The sequence below is a fragment of the Siniperca chuatsi genome, linkage group LG1, assembly GCF_020085105.1.
Source record: "Siniperca chuatsi isolate FFG_IHB_CAS linkage group LG1, ASM2008510v1, whole genome shotgun sequence".
Classification (NCBI taxonomy): Eukaryota; Metazoa; Chordata; class Actinopteri; order Centrarchiformes; family Sinipercidae; genus Siniperca; species Siniperca chuatsi.
In genome coordinates, this window is record NC_058042.1 from 8,375,595 (window position 1) to 8,398,254 (window position 22,660).

General features: G+C 37.9%; 1 protein-coding gene and 1 long non-coding RNA gene across 3 annotated transcripts in view; one reads left to right on the forward strand and one right to left on the reverse strand.

Moving 5' to 3' along the window:
- The window catches only part of trip4 (thyroid hormone receptor interactor 4), a 72,545-nt gene that overhangs the window by 15,340 nt on the left and 34,545 nt on the right, over nucleotides 1–22,660 (reverse strand). The gene's annotated exons all lie outside the window — the stretch shown is intronic.
- On the forward strand, nucleotides 6,083–15,940 carry LOC122881291. Its single transcript, XR_006379139.1, has 3 exons — nucleotides 6,083–11,293; nucleotides 14,669–14,798; nucleotides 14,906–15,940. It is a non-coding gene; the product is annotated as an uncharacterized LOC122881291 (long non-coding RNA).

Here is a 22,660-nt window from a genome sequence, read left to right on the forward strand (position 1 = left end):
CTCGGTAAATATATTGTGTAAATATGATACCTTAAATCTCCTTAAATTTAGGAATGCATGTGCAGCAATATGCACTGGGGATTTTCCAAAAACAAATAAACAAACAAAAAACATGATTATTTAAATACTGAAGAAAGCTACATTTTTAGGGCTCGGCGCTCTGTTGAAATAGTATACAATAATTAATGTACCCCTTCACTCAAAAAGGTGTTTTTCTTATGTTTATGTCCCTAAAAGGTCAGACCTTGACTTTACTGACTTGTATCTGTGCAAAGTTGACTGAATGGGTTGTTGAAAGGGAGATGTCTGTACACTTTCCTAAAATCTAATATTCAAACATACCCCAGACAAGCTACATTTGGTACGTCACAAATTCGAAAGGCAATAGTAACACCACCGGCAAAGAAACCTGAAACCCCCAGCGCAGAGCGGACTTGGCAGTACAGAGAGTGAGAGTTTGCACTAAGTTAGCGTACAGAAAGTTTTGACAGCAAACATGGTAGAGTGTGCTGTTTTTGGAGGCAAACCGGACTCTGGAGCGTCCTTCAACTTTCTACTAACGTTACATAATAACAATGTAAACACACATCGTAGCAAATATTATTGTATGTTTCACAACCACTAAAGCTTTATCAGCCACTGCCAGTTACATGCTAACAAGCTAACAAACAACTTAAACAAATAAAAGATGCTAACTACACTTACCATTCTGATACGTCTGCTAGTCGCCGATTTTGGTGCACAGTAGACTCCTCATCTGGGTCTAACTGAGGCTTAGACATGTATGGCTGAATCTCTGCGATGTTTCCTCTAACTCTCACCATCTTGACGCGCACCTCTCTCTCACCATGGATGTATGTCTCTCACCAACATCCATGCTCTCTCCATGGGAAGTTACATGTTGTGATTTTAGTGACTATTTCTTGACCAGAAGTAGTAACTTCCTGGGGTTCCCGCAGATTACCTGACAACCTCACGATTAAAACACAAATCCAGGGCGTCTCTGGGCCCAAAGAGAAATAGTTCCACCCTGTAAAACCACAAACTGTAATCTTCACATCTCAGGTTTTTGTAGAGATTAAAGAAATGAGATATAACATGTTAATTAGTGAGCTTTAGAGGTACTGGTAGGGAGATTTTGTTACCTGGGGACAGAGCCAAGCAGGCTGATTCCCCTTGCCAGTCTTTATGCTAAGCTAAGATAATCAGCCCCTATGGTACTGATCTTCTCATCTAACTCTCGGCAAAAAAGCAAATAAGCATATTTCCCAAAATGTCAAAATATTCCTTCAAAAAAGCAATTTTGGGCTCTGCACTCTATGGAATCAATATACTATAATTAAGTCACCAGTGGAAACTTGGCATTCAGAGAGTTTCTCTGTTAATAGTGTAAAATAATGGTGGACCACTGAAGTATGGCTTCATTTGTGGATCTCTGATTTCTTTCCTGACTGACTGTGATTTATCTGACCAACTGCAGCAACAGCAACAAGCAGAGAGGCAACTGAACAGAGAGAGCAACACAATAGATTCTCATTATTGATTGTGAAGCACTCTCAGAGAAATAACAGATATGTAATGCACCTTGCTAAATAATTTAGTAAACATGGATACCGGAATATTTTTTTGGAATGTGCACAAATGTACAGTACCTAGGTTATACATTTGATGAGATTTTTTACCTAATAATATGTAGGTATGTATGTATTTCATTTCTGCAGCGTCCTTTCATAGGATTATATGACATCTACACAAAGCTACCATGAGGTATTTGCAGTATGCGCCCCTCTTTCAAATATTTAAGACTCTTAGTGGGTGAGTAGAACAAAACCTTTGCCTCACATGTTTTAGACAAGCATGTGATGAGGGTGAATTCTTCTTTTTGACAGTCAAATCCAAAGACACTTTGCCAGACTATCTTCATGCTGTTTATCATAAAAGCCCAGCGGGGGATTTAATTTGGCAAGTTGTGTTCTTGCACTGAAAACAACAAGAATCGGGGGAACACATTTTATTGGCCTGACATTGTCTAATAGCCACCATCATTTCTGATTAATCTTACACTGCTTGAGGATTTATCTATCTGTGTGCTCCATGTGGTGCTGTACAGCTCAATAGGGAGAAAAGAGCACAAACACTGCCAGGGTTAGTGCCTCCACTCCCACTGCACATAAATCTTACTACTTTGAATAAAAGCCTGCGCCAAATGCTGTGTGTGCGTGTGTGTGTTTCTGTGTGGGTGAGAGTAGCAGTTCTGACAAAAAAAAATTAGAGCTGAATAAGTGACCAACCTTGTTTTTCATATTTTTCTACAAAGGCTTTAGCACCAAGTTTGTTTTCATTTTCTTCTTGCTATGGTGTATAAGTACCCGTGGCTAACATTATGACCAGCAAATATCTGAGGAACCTCTCGGGTCTGGTTATGTAGCTCATTAAGCTCAAGGTTAAGTTAGCTCAAGGTTATATTTGGGTCTCTACAGGCTGGCTGTCTGTAGAGTGAGAGGAGGAAAAATGCTGATGGGCCTGTCAAATGTCAGAATGTATCCTGTCTACTGAAGGGTGAGAAAATAGTAAGGGAAGAATGTGGATTGGTGAGAAATAGTGTAAGTATGACAAGTACGTATAATAAGTGTGTGTACTTGTGCTTTTTACTGTGTATATGTGTGTGAGTATGTTGGGGAGGAGGTGAGTGGAAGCTAAGGAAGCAGCAACACAGTGGACAAGCTCCTTGGCATGCCAGAGGCACAATGACATTGATCCAGCAGACCTCTCGCCATCAGTCTCCCTGACAGAGGTAACTGGATTGTTCATAAAAATGAAAATTGAGCCATGCTATTCTCATGCGCACAGGCTGACACTTAGCACACAGATGAATTCATCCAAAAATAAATGTACCTGCACATGGGTGTGCATAAATAAGAAGTGCAGTTTGACAAAGAAGCTCGTGCATATATATGATTCATTAATATTATGGCCACAACAACTTCCAACAATTCAGGGAAACCTATAGTGTTATTTGAACATAAATGTACATATACAAACATTTCCTCCACCAGTGCAGTCCTCTGTTGTTCAGGCAACGAAACACTTCAAACAGATGCAGCGCAAATAAACAGAGGCAGCTGGGGGAAGGGGACACAGGGTGAAGGAAGTAAAGCCCTTTCCTGATTAACAGTTTGCTGTCATGTGCATTATGATAATACTTAAAGAGGCTAACGTTTCAATAGAGCATGGGTGGGGTTGATAATTACGGCAAATATGCCACAACATGCAATTAGCTCTCTTATATGCATCGTTTGTTAGCTTAGCAGTGTTCTGTGTCACACGCTAATTACCCACAACCACTGTAGGCATGTGACAATTATTTGCTGCACAGACACCGAGTGTGCTGAAGACCTTTCATCGTTATTTCAAAAGCTGTGGCAGGCATGCATGGGTTACATGTTCATGTTTATTTTTATCGGAAAATTATTGCAGATGATGATAGAGTTTCTTTGTAGAAATCATCAGAACATTGTGAATGCATTCAATGCTCTGCTCCTTTTTTACTGTTTCATCAACATGGACAACCTTAGAAAATCATCATCTCTAAAAATAGCTTAATACTTAATCAATTTAGCTTACCCACTGTTTGCCTTCTTCAGCAGTGAAGCAGGCTTAGCTGTACAGCAGCAGATGCTATTGATTTTTTTGAAGAGCGGGGGTGGGGAGACACTGAGGAGGTAGGGCTAATGAAGGGAATTTTCAGAATGACTCCATGCTTTTACTGTGTTAATGGTGCCTTCAGTCTGATGAACTGGACACGGCGTAACCTTCAGAAAAGAAGAGGCATTAAGACATGGCTTCAGGCAAAAACAGCAGTGATAAGTTGGATATACTACCAGGGTTATAACTGGTGCTGGATATTCCAATCTTGTCTGTGTATAAGCTGAGCGTGACAGGGGCACTGATGTTTACTTCACAGTGCTAATAGGATGCAATGTTGTCCCTGTTTGCTTTAATGTGTAAATATTGATGTAGTTTGTGACAAGAGATGGGGATACAAGAGATTAGCCCAAAATCAGGAGGGCTGCATATGGTTTACCAAGACATATTTTTTTATTAAGTGGAAGTTTGATACCTGTGAAATAGTAAGAAAAAAAACTCCCAAATATACTTTAACAGCTACTGATGATATTATAGAAACAACAGAGACAAGGTGGTAATTTGATATTATACACACATTAGCAGTGTGGCTCTAATCCAACACTTGTATAAATTAAACATTTTGACCACTATTGGGCATCTATGGGATGAATTGGCATGAAATCTGGTACAGACATTCATGTACCTAAGAGGATGAATGCTAATGACTGGTGATCTCCTGACTTCCTTTAGCGCCACCAACAGGTCAAAGTTTCCACTTATGCAACACATTCGTTCATTACAGGATGCCTCTAAAACTACTGACCAACTTCCCATCAGCCTCAGTTATACTTTGATATTAATGCTAACATACAGTAGCATACTTGCATGACAGCGTTACCATGTTAACATGCTAACCATTAATCCATCCATCAATGCTATTATTAGCGTTCCATCTGAGACTGACGAAGTACAGCTTAAATCCTGGTAAAACCAACAAGTGAAAGAGTGTAATTACGTTGTGTTTCTTTGCAAATATAGGCAGTACTAGACCCGAGCTACAGTACCTCTAGTTAGCACTCAACAACTGAAAGAAAATTAGTTCTAAGAACATACTGACTCTACTGAGTCGTGTATCATGACTATGACTGCAAATGGATTTTTATTTTCCAGATAAATACTGTATAAAATGGCACTAGCTTTAACAATAGTGTCTTTGTGTGTTTGACATTTGCTGTAGTTACAGTACACTAGGACCCACCTTCTGTCAATTACAACGTAGTCAAGTGAAAATGCAAACCAAAGCAAGACTGTAACATATGACATGGCACAGATGTTTTAAGATTTCATCTTTAAATTGCCACTCTATTGTCCATCTTGGAATATTTTGTAATATTTAGACAGAATTTATGAAATATTTTCTCTGGAAAAAAATAAAATAATATATAATAAGAAATATTTTAAAATGCAGGACATCATTTTGTAATTTATTCTCAACCCACATTAACAATTTTCACCTTAAAAAAGGATCATTTACAAAACATTAAATCCTGTGTTACTGTTCTCCTACATTTACTCCTCCTCCTACATACAAGTGTTACATACATAAACATAGATCTGCTCTCTGTTGTAAACATTATGGCAGTATCACTGTGTTAAACATTTGTTAAGATAACAGTCACTGCTGTTTTTCTATGCAACTGTATCTCTGATGCAGGTTAAGTGTCCCTAATATGTAGAGTGTTGTGGGGCTCACTGAAAAGAGAGAAAGGAGCCATCAGCAGGGTTTTAGCCTACAGAGCTGCATGTAAAGTGGGTCAACTATCCTCCTGGATAGCTTAACAAGCTGCTGGAGGAATAAGGCAGCATACTTGATAATTAGCAAGAAGAGGAAGGCTTGTTTGAGGGAGAGGGGGGTGCAGGAAGAGGTGGAGTACAGATAAGAAAATGTGTGGGTGTGAGGCTGGACTAACAAGATTCAGCCAGAGGTATTTTAAAATCAGACTATTCCAGTTTTGCGCTTTTATTTTTCTCTATTACTGTGCTAATATGTACTGTATGTTTTCCCCTTGCTTATATTGCTTCATTGCTATTTTTTGGATTGTATTTGTGTGTTAATATTTTATTTCACACTTCCCTGTTAGACTGTATTAATTTTGTTCCTTGCACAAACCTAATGTCCCTTCAGGCATGAATAAAATGAATGTCTACCTTCTGTGACAGTTCACTTCTTGGCCTCTAAACTGTAAGCTCAGAATTTTAAAACTCACATTTTCTCTGTGGACTCTTTTCCTTCCGTTGTAGTCGCACTCTGTGGTGAAAGCGGTATTGTTTCACATTTGTTTTGAAATAATTAGGCCATGAAATGAAGGTGGAAGATTTCACAAAAAAAGCAAAGTGTTTGTAGCTGATTTTGACCTTTTCAGGCAGCACTGCTGTTTGATGTGAGTGCAGTCAGAGCAGCAGAGATGGAAATGGTGTGAGAGGCAATCTTTTTCATGGCTGCTATGGTAATTCTTCTTTTATTCTCTAAACTGAGGTCTATTCCTTCATTTAAATTGGCTGGTTTTCCCCTCATTTTTGGCTTACAGTCAAAGAATGCCAACAGTAGAGGACATACCTTTGGTTTAAAAACAAGATCCAAGAATTTAATTAAAATGAATGGTTATGCAATGATGGCTAGATGCCAGTGGCAAAATTAACCCACAATAAAGAGAAAACAAACACTAATATCAAGACTGTTGTCATGGGAGTTTTAGTGATAACCTCCAACCCTACAGCAAAACATTTGTGCAAATACAATGCTTTCTCTTACTCATTTTAAGCCACTGATAGAAAGAAAAATGATACATAAAGGTCTAGTTTACAAACATTACATGAACTGATTTTTTTTCTCTGTTGAAAATCTCATGTGTTTGGGCTATATCTGTTCCCAACCATTAGTAATCAGGCTATTTCCACAGCTGAAGGAGAAAGATGCAGTCCTAACACCACTGTAAGCAGGGGGGCTCAGCTGGGGTTGATGTGTGCGAGTGTCTTTTGTGTCTGTGTAGATATATGTGTCCTTTCCTGAAAGCTCAGGTGCTCTCAGGCGAAGTGTGAAGAGGGTTATGTGAGGCAGAGAGACAAAGAGTGAGATACAGATTTTAGAGCTCATACAGTGAATTGCTGCAGAGCGAGCTGAAGCAAGAGGAAGAGGCTGTTGTTATTTCCATCCTCACTCGTATAAGCTTAAGAGACCACACTGCCTGTTTCTTCAGAGTCAATTCACGTGTCACATACGCCATCTTTCCTTTTCTGACAGGCACAATATCTGCCTCCAATATCCTCAAACAATGTACAGATTATTAGTTTGCTACTGATGCCGCACTACAAATTCCCACCAACCATCCAGTAAATGTGTATAAAACAGAGCTCCAACGATTGGTTGATTAATTAGCTGATAGACAGAAAATAAATTTGGCGACTATTTTGATATATATTAGTTAATCATTTAAGACAAATGCCAAAAAATTGATAGTTCCAGGTTCTCAAATTTCAGAATTTGCTGCTTTTCTTGGTCTTTAATGACAATTGAATATTTTTGGGGTTTTGGACTGTCGGTTGGACAAAACCTTGGGCTCTAGGACATTGTGATGGGCATTCTCCACTGTTTTCTTATGTTTTATAGACCAAACAATTAATCAAGAAATGAATCTGCAGATTAATCGATTTCAGAAATAATTGTCAGCCCTAGTATGTAATTAATTAATTAGAGGCTAAGAATTAATAAACAATCAAGCACATTATGGCTGGTAATACTGCATTTGTCGTATCTTTGTTTAATTTTATTTATGTGTGTGCAAGTGCAAGGTCTATCACCATACTGGACACATCGTTGTAAAGACTGGAATAAACAGCATTCTGTCTTTTAATTTTCTCATTTCTGTGTCTGTTTGCTGAGGCTCCAGTACCCAACCCCATAGGGAGGCAATCTCATATGAAAAGCCTTTTCAAGTGGTGTACTACTCAAACACATCAATTTCACATTCAAATCTGTGCTGAAAAAAAAAGGACTATACTAAGTGGCCAGTGGCTGCTATTAAGAGCTTGATGAATGCAGAAAAAAATGACTTCATTATGTTTGAATGATCACTTCTAGTTTTGTATGTTACTCTCTTGTTGCTTAGTGTATCAAGAATAGTTAAAAGAGAAGAATATGTTTGACAGCTGGTTAACTCTGTAAGCCTGCCTTTGACCTTCGCAACTGTCTAATGTGCTTTTGGCAGCGTTTTGGATATCCTGTTACTGTGTTGTCATGCTACTGCAAAACACAAAAGGCAGAGCAAACACGAATACAACAACATACAATTAAAGGAATCTTTTCAACCTGCTTTAAATAAATGCTGAATACACAATAAATAAGCAGATCACATATGTGTTATGTTTTGTACATATTCCAACATTACATCCTAAAATGAGACTGAAAGTCACAAAAAATACAATAACAATGATGAACTGAATTTTTTCACTTAATATGCTTAATAGATTAATCATTAGGTCTATAAAACATCAGAAAACAGTGAAAAATGCCCATTAGAATATCCTAGAGGCCAACGCAACATCATCAAATGTCTAGTTGTCAAAAATATTCGTTAAACCATAACGTAAGACCAATAAAAATAATTCATTCTCACATTTGAGAACCTGGCATTTCTGCTTAAAATGCTCAAAATAGTTGTCAATTAATTTTCTCTCGATCAACTAATCTATTAATTAACTAATCACTGCTGCTCAACTTCCAATTGTTTACAAGGTCTGCTTATAAGTTCTGGGGACACAATGCATATTGCATAAGGAATTTAACATTGATTTTCTTGTAATTCTATAAGGTAAATAGTATAAAGCAACAAATACTAGAAATGAATGGCCAATACGCTAAAAATAATTTTCTCAGTAAATCAATGAATTTCCAGCGTTGACCTGTTGCAATACACTTTAAACACTATTAAAATTCATGGATGTGAAACATATTGAGTTTATAGGAAAGAAAGTCAAATTATTGGAGTGATTTTCTGTTGAGGCTCCTCTAGTCCCTTTACAATTTGCTGCCTTCCACAATTTTACGAGCTTTTTCATCCCTCTTAATATTCTTGAGCATCATCCAAGAAGAATTATGTCTTGGACCATGAAAAAGAAATATTCTCTTTACGTAGTGTTGTGCATTCTTTGTCGTTTATCTAGCAACCACAAATAGTAAAGCATACTCTCATAATCTACATTTCACATCTGACAGGTTTGTGCGTTGTTTATTCAGACAGTGCATATGGCACACAAGGGTAACCTCAGCACTTCCAGCTTGCAGCCTTCATGAACACACCATCCCTGGTGCACAATGTTGACAGCTACAGCCACCGACTCTTCTTAAAGAGTAACTCAGCTTTACAGCATATTTATCTTTTAGCTCTTAATGTATTTGTGCACCTTCCAATCACTGAAACATATCATTTCATACCCTTATTTCAACATGTTTGAAAATATACATGTCTGACAGTTAAAGATAAACTAAAAGAGACCCCGCTTCACTCCATAGAAGAGAAATTAAGGATACCCTGTGGACACACCACAGGAGACAAAAGCAATCTGCAGACTTCCGTGGTGCACAGTGGAGCAAAACTGATGTAGATCAAGCTGAGCAAGTCCAAAAGAGGCTTAAAGGCAAGTATAATCATATGCCAGTTGAACCAATATGTTTCTTATTTTGTTATTCTTTAACAAAAGGGAAAGTTTAATCCCTCTCATCACACACAATCCACCCACAACCCACTGGCTACCGCTAAAGCAAACATATACACTCTACCCTTTTTCCCTCTGTCTTCACCCACCCCTCCATAGATGTTCTAGTTCATCCAACTCAAACAACCCATTCGCTCCATCCACTTCACTCCATCTTTCCCTTTAAGCCCTGGACTGCAAACAAAGGAAAATGAACAAAGTGGGATGAGACAAACAGTTTGGTCCGATCAACAGAAAGAAGAAGACTTTTCAGTCTGCCAAGAGGGAGCCCCTACAAGGCGTAGGACTCTTTCTTCACTAATTGGAATGAATATCAATAGTTGAAAATCAAAATAGACATTAGAAAGTACAAAAGACAAACTAGACATTGCTCTGAATAAATTAAAAAAAATAATAAAACACCAGGGATGGTCGAACAGCTGGGTGCAATAAGATCTTCAGAGATGATCTGATACCGGTACTCTTCAATTCCTTTAATTGGACACTTGATAAAACATCTCTTCCACTTTCATGGAGAGAAGTGATAATTACTGCTTTAACAAAAAAAAAAAGGGCAAAAATAAAATTATGCTCTAAACCAGGACAAATGGTAGGCATCTATTATGTCTTATTTCTTCCTTTATTCTAGATTCCTTTAATTGAGACCTAAATAATGTTCAAACTTATTTTGTAAGAGGATGCCAAATACAATTTCACATGCTCTCTTCATATTCAGGAATAATAAATTAAACGCTCTATTTGCCAGTTTTGGCACGAAGAAAGATTTTGACTGTATTATGAATATCTGATTTTTTTATTAGAATAATTTGTATTTCCTGAAAACTCAATTATAGCATCAAAGAAATATACTCTTATGCCAGAATTAAAATAAATTAATATTTTGGAGTGATCCACCAATCAGGGTTACTCTTTGTCACCAACCCTTATTGCTCTTTATATATAACCTTTGGCAATATAGGAGAAAATGGAGGGAATTATAAACAATAACATATAATAATACATAAAAAGCTTGCACAGTATGCTGATGATGTAATATTATACGGTTTCGACCAAAAACTGGCAATATCTAAAAGGTACAACTCAAAACCTCTCATTTCTCTTACGTTACTGTACATACTGCACCTAGCTTGAAGTGGTAAAACTGCAAAATCAGGGGAATCAGACATATGGGGTGCACAGTTTTAAAGCAACTATGTCCAGGATTGTTATGTGATTATAGCATCTTTAAAATTATTTAAATTCAAATTGTTTGCAGAAATCCCAGTGAAATGATGTGTTGCTTTCAGCCCATTCATCTTAGTATCCCCAGGTCAGATCCATGGGAGGTTGTAAAGTCGTTTCCCACTACTATTTGATGGACTCAAGATAACCAAAAATGTTTGGAAAGTAAAGCATTGGAGAAGAGTAGTGCTACTTGTTAAATTTTGATGGACTTGAAGTGAAGCTCACACTGGTCTGCACCTCACTATATATATACTTTTCAAATAGATGAGGCTGGCATAAAACCAACTGTAAACAGAATGGTTTGAAATCTTTCCCACAAAAAAAAATGCATCTGTAAAACAAAAAAAGAGATACCCCTTGTACTCATCTGAGAGCTGGTATGTGCAGTATATATTGCTATTGTTAGATTTTTTGTAACAGGCTTTTGGCCTGCGAGCACACACAGCTATCTCTGTAGAGTGAGCCACTTACAGTTGCTCAATAATCCATTTACTTGCCTTTGCTATTGGCGTGACTGTAATTTCAATCACATGGACAGTGGGAAGATAAGTGGGGAGCTGTCTACTGAAAGCTGCCTGATGGTGACATGGCCTGAAATGGAGTAATGGTTCCTAGCTTGTTGCCTTAATCAAGAATCATCAGGTTCACAACAGTGATGGGAAAAGGAAAGGTAAGGGCAAGCTTTAAGGTACAGCTCACACTTATATTTCTTTCTAGAAATGCCAGGATGGAAATACAAAGGAATGATCAAACCTTCAACACATCTCTGTTTAAAATTGTGACCACTTTAAACAGATTCCACAAGGTTCTAGTTTTGGTGATTTCTTTTTTGCTCATTTAACAGTGCTCATGAGATCTAGTAAAATTTACACAATGACACTGCATGTGCAATGCCACTCTCCAAGAGAATTGTCCGTATGCCACAGTGAGCCATATTACCATATCACCATCTTTCCAGGCAGCTTCTTTTCCCTACAAACCATTACTTGCTGCCTTGCCTCATTAGCATTGCAAATAAGACCTAAAGCAAGAACAGTGATGGCAGCAGCAGAGGAAATAGGACAGAATTAACAAATTATGTAAGAAGTGTGGACAGAACGGAAGGAACAGAGTGTAGCAACAAGAAGGTGGGTGATGAGGAGGAGGTGAGCATATTACAAATCTGATTATACCTTAAACTTTCTTACATGACATCCATTTCTATTGGTGCTATACCTCTACTATTTACAGTTAAATTACACAGACCACCCACACACTATTTTAGTTTTCTATCCAATTGTGTAGGTATGTTGTCAGGAATCAACCAACAACTCTGGGGCATTGTTGGAGAATTTAATCTAGCTGGACCCTGAGACTGACACACAGTTTCTAAATTATTTCAACATAATATAACACATTTGAACACATTTTCATATTTACATTTTTTTACCTTTTGACAATTAAGAGATCCACACTCCTTCATACTACAATGTCATATTATTGCTGTGTTTTCTTCACTGCTGCAGTTAGTAATGCTAAATTATATTACAAAGTTTACATCTAAGCTTTCATGAGGCAGAAAACTTAAATTGAAATGCCTTTTTTTCCTGATCTTCAAGTCATATGTAGAAAGCTTGTTGTTAGTTTTAACAACCCACAGTACAATAAGCAATTAAACAGTAGCTTCTCCTTGGGACTAAAACGTTATTGTAGATCAAGAAAAAAATATATGAAAGAACTTAAGAAAAACGTTATGTGATATGATGCATCATTTACTTATAACTGTTCTTTAAGATTATTGGGTTAAACTGGCGTTTGTTTACAACCTGACTTATCATCTCATGATTTGTGTTGCTTGCTTTAGTGGGCTACTGGCATTATTATATCCGTAGATCTCAGTTATGAAATTGGCAAGTAAATTATTACCATGACTGATAAGAATGACGGCCAAAACTACAAAAATCAGACCACTTATTTGTCAATAAAAATAAATTTTCATTCAGTCTTATATGTTTTTAAAATAGGTGGCTATTCCAGTGAAAGCACTAAGAGCTGTAATCCTGAATGAGCTATACTACTGGGGAATAATGTTGGCTGTACTGGAATGAGTGCATGTATCAGTGGGTAATGGACTCTGAGAAATGCTGTAATTAAACAGTATAGAGAAAGAGGCCAGAAGGAAGAAAAGGTCAGACCGTGATGTAAGTGCCACAACTCATCATCTGGTAAAGTCAAGGTCAGGACCTTGTGTGGTCCCATGGTATTTCTGTTTAGCTTTTAAAGAAATGGCCAGAGAGTCAGATTGATGCACCGAGTTGGCTAGGCAAGACTCAAACTGATTGCCCTTTATTCTACTGACCTTCTTCAGAAAGCTTTGAGAGCTAAAATATATTGAAATACAACCATTTACAACAACTGTGGCCATGCATGTGTGTATTAATGAAAACCATCCCTGTCCTGTTTTTTTCTCAGTAACTGGAAATTGTTTCATAACAAAGCTGGAAAAAAAGAATCCTTTAAACAGCTTCATCAAAAAAAGTAAAAGTATGGTTTTAAATGCCAGCAAATATTATTTTTGTGGCTGAATTTATTGTAACTGCTTGTGACATGCAATGAAACAGGGGTCCTCTCTGAATCGGTCTGGCAATTAAGTGGTGTGAAAGCTGGTCTGGTTTGTGTGGTGTGTCTGCTTAAATGTGGACGCCCCCCCACCCCTCACAGTGGGAGCAGGCTTGACTTGGATGCTTCGGCACTATGGCTGCAACTCTGCTCAACACTCAGTGGGGGTAACACAAGGAGCCCTATAGTGCGGTAATGCAATATTCATGGTGGGGTGTGAGCAGAGCAGTTAAACACAGCAGAGTTGTGAGAAGACCTTCCAACCCTCTATCAGGGAGCAGCTGCTGCTTGGGCTTGCTCCTCTTTCCAAAGCCTATCCTCTTGCTCAAGCATTGTCTCTTTCTTCCCCTGCCCTCCCCTGTTCTCTCTCTGCTCCCTCTCACTCAACCATTAATTTTTAATCACAACTTAAATGGCTGCCTTGGCTGCGGCTGTGGGGGCAGCAAGTCAAGGGCTCTTGCCTCTGGTTACAAAGTAGGAAATAAATTTGAAGAGATCAAGCTAAACATAGAGGGAGGGAGAGGGCTGACTAGGGAGAAAATGTACAGGGAGGAAAAATATCAACTTGCTGCTGCCATTACAGCTTAATTAGAATTTCAACTCTTTCATCTTGGACTTTCCACTGTGACTGCTACAGGAAATTGAGATCAAATTAAGATAAAGAATTAGATTTTTTGAGGTTTTTTTTGGAAGCCATGAGATAGTAAGAAAAGGGGGAATGAGTGGATTTAGATTATATACATAGACTGACAGTAGAGCTTAAAACAATTAATCTATTGACAAAAAATTAATTGGCAATGATTTTGATCGATTAATCACTTGTTTTTTCTAGCAAAAATGCCAAAAATTATTTTCTTTCTCATATGTGATACATGTTTGGTTTTATTCTGTTAGTCTGACAAAACAAGCAATCTGAGAACGTCAACTAGGCCTTTAGAAGTATTTTTCAATATTTTGTAACATTTTATACACCTACTAATTAATTGATCAATTGAGAAAATAAAGTAATAATTAAAATAATTTTTAAGGTTAGTTGCAGCCCTAACTGACACATCATATTGCTCAAAATCACTAAAATACTAGGAGTATAAAAATACAGCTTACAGTAGGAGTATATTAAAGGTTGAACCACTTATTCATGAAGGACAAGGTTGTGTGGATGTTGTCAGTGAGGTGGCAGCACTCAGGTTTTCCCCTGCATTATTTATTTTCCATATTGGGGTGGTCTGACCCACTCTTGTAATGAGAACTAGAGTCACGGTCTGTTTGGAGTCCCGGGGCAATGCTGTGCGACCGTGTACCAGGATCGCTGCTCAACCACACAGGCCTCTACACAGCCACTGTTTGCTCAGACTTCACTTGGACTGTAAAAGTCAAGCCTTGTTGACACATCTGTGCTGTCTCTCCCTGAGGCTAATGGCTATTACATCTGTCTGCTTCTTTTCAGAGGGAGAGGAAAACTACAAGAATCAAATACTCTTTTGAAAACAGAGTGAAAACACTGACAGCTGATGGAAAGCTGACAGCCTCCTCTGAGGGGAATTACCACTGTTGATCTTTCTCACAAGTGCAGTGAGGTGAATACATCAGTTAAGATGTGTGTTTTGAAAGAAATGTTGATGGACTTATGGTAAGCAGTGTGTCTGTGTCATTGTTTATACTAATACATCTGTGTTTTTCACAGGTCACTCTTCACATTATTGGGTAATGTGACATTTTTCTGAAGTGTGCCCAACGTAAACATAATTTTCAACAAAATTACTTTACACAGCTACAAAGCGCTGCAGAGCACTGTGGATCACATGTTAAACGTGTACTGTATGTGAAATATTTAATAGTTTATTGGTTATTAGCATGCAAATACATTTTTAAATGACTTTAAGACATTCAGTTAAATAAAAGGAACTAGAGCCTGATTAAGTGATCAATTGTTTACTCTATAAAATGTCAGAAAATAGTGTAACATTTTCCTAAGTTCAAAGGAAGTCTTCAAATGTCATGTTTTGTCTGACCAACCGTACAAAATCCAATGGTATTAAAATTTGTATCACGTTAGACAAAGAAAAGAAGAAGCTGCAACCAGAGAATTTGTAGTATTTTTAGTGGGAAAAATTACTAAAACAATTAATTGATTATAAGAATAGTTGCAGATTAATTCTCTGTTGATCGATTAATCAACTAATAATTTCACCACTAATCGGTCTGTGTATATGTTGGCTGAGAAGTAACAAAAAACTGCAGTACAGAAATGTCAAAGATATGTTTGAGGTGATTTAGAAACACTGACGTCATTACATAGTTTGTCCACCAGAGAACACTGAGTTTAGTTTTTAAATGTTAACTGTCCCTCGCAGTATTTTATCATTATGTATATTATGGCTACAATTATATAAAAACATGTTTTAAGGAATCCTTATGAAAAATGTTTGTTTATGTTATGTATTTATGTAAAAACAAAAATCAGCCAATTTTTTAAAACTCTTAAATATCAGTATCAGTATTGATAAAAATTAAGTATCCATCAAGCTATACAAGGAACTCACTTGGGTGGAAAAACATCCACCAACACTTTTCAACCACCTTAAGTGATTCATTGGCCGCGTCTAGTTTAACATCCTCACTTCCACCAGCTACTTGAACTGTGCAAAAAATCCCCAATTCCTAACCTGACAAATAAACAAAATTGAGGCAGCAGGCTAACTGCATTCATGCTAACTAGCAGACCTCTACCAATCAGTCAACTCTACACCCCCACACACACACACACACACACACACACACACACACCACCCACCCACCCACCCACACACACAGGAGTAATCTCGAACTAATCAAGGACATCGATCACATTGCGAAGCACATCTGTCTGCATCCCCCCCCAACGCTGACCTAGATTGATTATTCTGATAGGCTTTGGACAGAGACAAAATGAAGGGAGAGAAAAGCTTAACAAAATAGAGAAAAGACTGTGTAGTCCCTCATTCGTCCAGGAGTGCTGTATCGTAGAAAAGGTTTCAGTCGTAGTCATCTAGACACTGTTTTCAGAATCAAGACGTTTCGGCTCCCATCCGGAAGTCACTCTCAATTGTGAAAAAAAAAAAAAAAGTTTCCCGTCCCATTTTTTCCACAATTGAGAATGACTTCCAGATAGGAGCCGAAACGTCTTGATTCTGAAAACAGTGTCCAGATGACTACGACTGAAAAGTTTTCTACAATAAAATAGAGAAAACAAAAGGAAATGTGGGAATGAAAACAGAAAACCGAGGGCACACAACATATTGGCCCAGTCAAAAATAAGTGTTTTTGTATCACATACGTCTATTTGCACATATGCAATCTGTGAGAGAGCTACATATTCATAATGATTAACAGCAAATATGAACAACAACACTGACATTCTAGTTGCAAAAGCACTGTGATGAACTGAAGCCAGTAAAAGCAGTTTATGCACCTTGTGTGACTTCATTTATGTACACTGACCCATATAAATAAAGAATGTGAGACCACAGAAGAAACTGTGGTGCTTAGTGGTGTGGTGATTAGCTGTGTAATTTATAAGCCTCGGGTAAGAATGAAAACAACTACTTATGATGGCCCAAGCCTGCATGTTTGTTTTTCTCCCAGTATAAAACAAAAGCGAAGATCACTTGTATTGTGGAAATTATTTGGTTCCAAAGCTGATGTTTTTAAATCCAATGTGCTGAGTGCATGAAACAGGCATTACTCTCCTTGCTACACTTTCATCCATGATGAATTTCTCAAAACTAAATCAGTTTTACCCTCAGGAGTATAAACCCCTCAGGCATCATCAGAAAAACTGGGTTGTGCAACGATTCAGTAACATCTACTGTATATCTCAACAGAGGACACAGTAAGCTTCTTACATCATCTATAGTATACGTATTTGAAGCTCTGTAACACATACCACATGTAAATTTTACCAAATGATTACATCAGTTTTTATTGTGCTCAAAATAATAATTATATTACATTAAATAATGATGGCATTCATGCAGTAAACGTGACACTAAAGAAAGCACTAGCACGTCAAATGCTGATTGCTATGGGTTTTGTAATGGTGAGTGATAAAGGCAACAATGCTTAGCTAAGATAAGGAAAGACAAATCTATTGCTACAACAAAGAGCAATTTCTTTACACAGGCTTTTCACCCTTTACTGAGACGGAAAACCAAGAGGTTTCATTACCAAGGCCAGCTGATAAAACCTCTGGGCAATACTGCAAATACTACAAAGCTCTCAGGCAAAGCATGTCTCTGTCAAGGCTACATCTGCCCTGCACACAGAGCTACATCAAAATACACAACAACAATCATGGGATACAGAACTTACGCCAGATTTTTCTTACCCAAGTAAGTGCAGTAAGCCAAACATGTTCAATTTAGTGTATCGTGCAATGTTAACACATCCTTGAACAAAATCCTAGATACGCACCTGGATCCTTATCTGCACCAAAAGCTAATCACTTGCCTTTTCACCAAATTATATTTAATCTGTTACACTTTTGAGATATCTTAATGAGACTGTAACCTCTGTGGCAAAGGTAACATTTAATTCCCTCATAATAGCCATTTTTTGTGCACTTTCTGCATATAATGGAAAAGTCACCAAGTGTAAGTTGTTTTCGACCGAAGCTGTACTTCTGGGGACTCTCCACAACGTTTTCTTTGTTTTGACATGTAAAGGGGCCAGATTTAGTACAAAATGGACATGGACAGCGGACACGGTTCAAACTATAATTTTCTGATATATTTTTGAAGATTAACGTAAATGTCTCTGTCAACCTACACTGGGTGTTATGGGTAACTGAAGGCTGCAAAGGCTCACAGAGAAGCCAACGTGCACACCTCCCAAATCTGTAGAAAGTATGATTTGGACAAAAGAAAGTACAGTACATAATCGACAGGTCACAGTACATCCCTTAGTGTGACCGTTACAGTGTGTTCTTTGAAAAAAACTTTCACAACAATATAGCAAAATACTCTCTGTTACAGATCCTAATTTAGTTGCCAGTGAATGCAATTCAGAATGCAGGAGTGTTGCCATTGAATCTGTAAGGACAAGCAGATCTAGTATGGCAAAGTTTATTGCTTGGGGCTCCCTCTTGCTCCCATGCTGGTGTGCTCTGGTCTCTGCTCAACAGCTCAGCTCTCTCCTCTCTTCTCCTCTCCCCATTAACCGGCTGACAGATCAGTAATAAACACAGCCTGTCACCTTCAAGGCCTGCCTCTCATTTACTAGAGAACACATGAAACCCCGCTCTCTTGTTCCCTCGCTATCTCACTCTCTCTCTCTCTCTCTTCCCTTCATCCGCTGGACTCATTGGAGCTGAAACCTGATTTTTGGCCCCAGCCGCCTCCGAGGCAGCAAATTCTCCTCTGCACCCAGATAGTCCTGAAAAAGGCATGAATATTAAATGGAAAATCCATGAATAAATAACCAAAAAAGGACTTCCGTCGCTCTAACCTCTTTTTGTCTCCCAGCAGTGGATGACAGAGGAAGAGCGCAGGGGAGAAATAGAGGAGAAAAAAAAATCCTGACCACCTCAGGAGAAAAGGTGGACATTTGTTAGGTAATTGGCTTTCTCTATTTACAATCCCATGGTGCTGTGATTTCACACATAAAACAAAGAGGTAATCACACGGTAACAGTGCAGCTGATGGTTAGTAGAGCAAAATTAAACTACGATATTTTCACTGGGAATATATTGTTTTATTTCCATATGTGGGGCAACCTGAGGGATAAGCCATACATATTGCAACAGCTCGATAACATATGCGTGGAAAATGCAAATGACATTGAAAAGAGAGCTGGAGGTGCAATGTGTACAAGGGATATGATGTTGAATGCATAACAAACAAAAAAAGGAGAATCATTTATTTGTGACATATACTCACTAGTCCCTTGGCACGTGGCTGTTACACAGGAACAAGTAAATATAGATTATTTAGCTTCAAGCAATTCCCATAAGTGTGCTTAATAAGTATTGTACTGGATTTCAGTGGCCTGTATTTTTTTAACAGAGCACATGGAGACAAATCATAAGACAAGCATAAAGTAGCTACTAGTGAATAAGTTACTATATGTGTTGCTGCTGTATTATACGTGTTATAACACAGCAGTATTATATGTCCAGTGTGTAGGATTTAGTGAAATCTAGCAGCGAAATTGCAGTTCGCAACCATTTGAATACCGCTCGCATCACCCTCCCCTTTCAAGCGTGTAGGAGAAACTACAGTGGCCGCGAAACTAGCGAAAAACACAAAAGGTCCTATCTAGAGCCAGTGTTTGGCTACTGTAGAAACATGGCGGTGCAACATGGCGACCTCTGTGGAAGGGGACCCACTCTCACAATAATAACAGCTTATTCTAAAAGGTAATGAAAACACAACGATTATTATTTTCAGGTGATTATGCAGTAATGAAAACATACTTCTAAATATTATATTCCATTTCCAATAGATCCTGCTAAATGTTACACACTGAACCTTTAAAAAGGTATACTCTATAATGTTTCACATGCACGTACATGTAATGACACATGATAAAGACCAGATTGCACATTGACTGACCTCATAAGACATGAGAAATGAAGGCTTAATTTTATTGTGGAATACTTCTAAAATACAATAGATAACATAGGAGAGAAAAGAAATAAACAATGTCCTCTAGTTTTATAGTGGTAAATTGGTGCAAGTGGCCTATAATTACCCAGCTCATTGTTTTCTCTGAGCTTTACAATATACTACTGACAGCATGTACGTAAGCCATTAGTTCTCGCCGGTGACAGTCAGTTGGACAAAAAAATAAATAAATAAATACCCATTATTTGGAGAGCCTCTAAAAACCACAGCCTCTTTATATTGTTTAAAAACCTCTTTTTTCATCACTGAATAGATAATGAAACCCAAATAAGACAGAGCTGGCTGTTAAGGCTGTCATAGTAATGGTGAGGAAAATTACATTTACATTTCTTTAGATTATCTAACCCTATCTAACATATCAAGAGTCCATATTTCCATCCATGCTCAACTATCTACAACTACACATGGTATTACAATTTCCAGAAATGAGATACTGGAAGAGCAGAATTGTTTGGATACATACATTGCAAAAAACTATTAAGTGTGGGAATATTCCCAAAACTATATGCTATTAATAACTGTTTGAATGGCTATTAAAACCTAGTTGAATTCTGCTGTATATACGAATAGATAATCTGAAGAAATGGAAGAAAATGATGTTGGTGCCTCAGGCTTATGACAGGAGAACTACTTTGTCGACCTTGAGGTCCTTAGAAATGACTCCGGTCTCCAGTGATGTTGAGATTATATATGTCAATGACTTGCGGTACTAGAGATAAAAAAGATCTCACCATGACCTGCTGCTGATGCAGAATTTCTCATCTTAGCAATTATATCCACGCCTTCCTTCCCTGTAGTTGGATCAAAACTCAACAAAAGAGAGCTCTTTTGTATCTGCTGGAGAGCCATCAGTGTGCCAAATCTTTTTCTATAAAAGATAAGCCAATAGTCACAAAGTACTCGAATTCATATGTAATATCACAAGGATTATATGTTCAGCAACAAACTGAGTGAAGAGCTGGGAATGACCTTTTCTTCTTTGAAAGCTGTTAAAGGATGTTCTTTTTTGTTTCTATAATGGGTAACAATTACTTATTTTCCTTTACTGATGCAATTACGGGGATTAATTTACTCGTGTGAATGTATTGCTTAGTATTATGTTGGATAAACCTCTATGAATCTTCACACAACAGAACTTTTTATCTTTCGGCCAAATCACCCAGAACACTGATCCTGAACTGTTGCTCTCCTTTGACTAATTTGGTGCGTTTGTCAGGTGAATATCGGAGTGCTTGTAAAAGAGATCTGCACGTTTTTTTTCTTGCTGGTCCAACACTCTTTACACAAGGCTTAAAACCATTTGATTAACTCAAGGAACATTACTCTGGGTATACACTCTTCATGCTTGGAAGCAATATGCTTTTAATTCTTCTGAGGCATCGCAATAGGAAGGTCAAACATAATTATCAGGTTACCTAATGCTTTGTCCTGCATAACAGCAAGTAGCAGCTTCAGACTCGTTCAGCTACAACAGTCCCCGCATGATGTCTACCAATTTAAGCTGATATGCTGATATTTTCTCAGACGAAGGAAGACAAACCTCTCCATAATGTTGAAAATCAGTTGTTATGGCCTGATGAGGTCTTTAATTGGCTTTTATATCATTTAGTGTTTTTGCATCTTTAGCTGATGTCATGTAACTGTTTTTTGACAAGGTCCAGTCATTTTGGAACTTTTACTAGAAATAGAGCTTAAAAGGGTAAAACTATTCATTAAAAATAAAAAATGTGGGGCACCTCGGTAGCTCCCCTGGTAGAGTGCAAGCCTCATGTACAAGGCTGAGTCCTTCGAAGCCTTTGCTGCATGTCACCCCCCCATCTCTCTCCCACATTTCCTGTTTGTCTTCAGCTGTTCCTATCAAATAAAGGCAAAAAGCCCCCCAAAAATGAAAAAGAAATGATATTATAGATTGAAGAGCAGGTTTGGTTTGGCATTTTGTATTAGAGCTAACATACACTACATAAAGAAAATGTAGTGTGTTAAGTATTATGGTATATGATTTGTTTTACTTTTCTAGCTGTGTGTACATAGCCACACCATACAGAGGATGTCAGGCTATTAAAAACATGGGGTGGAGGGGTGGTGAAGGATAGCTCTAAGGAAGAGAAAAAGGAGATGCGGGTTCATGTCAGAGAGCCAAATAGCTTTCAACACCCAGACTGACCTTCAGCTTACACAGAAGCACACACACACACACACACACATACAGATACAGATACAAATGTTCATAGGATGTGACCATAAACCATAATGGACATCCCATTACAGGGAGTGAGCCTTGGCTGTATGCCATTTTAAATGTCACAGACTCCTCCATAGGGTAATGACTGATCAACCTGAGCTTGCATCTAGCATAGCCAAGCATAATATCTACAAAGCCAACTGTAAAACTAGCTGGAGAGAGAGGCATTACAGTATTTGATAATTGCCGAATGCAGCCACTAAAGTTCATCAATATGTGGATGTGCTAGCTTTTCAAACCTTTTAAGCTTAATATAAAATATTACTAAACTGCCAGTAAAGCAAAGTGTTTGCTAGTACTGCCGATCCTACAACACCAAGACTGCAGCATCATGCAGCTTTCAGCTCATTTGTTTGGCTTGCCAGTCAGACAAATCAAAACAATCCCCATTCATAGAAAAACATAAGCAGCTGCAAATTTACAAGCACAAAATGCAGAAGAGCCAAAGGCAAAAATGGCAAGTGAAGAAAAACAAACCTCTAGCAAAGCAATTAGACCAGAATATTTTTCATCACTAGTTGGCAAACCAACAGAT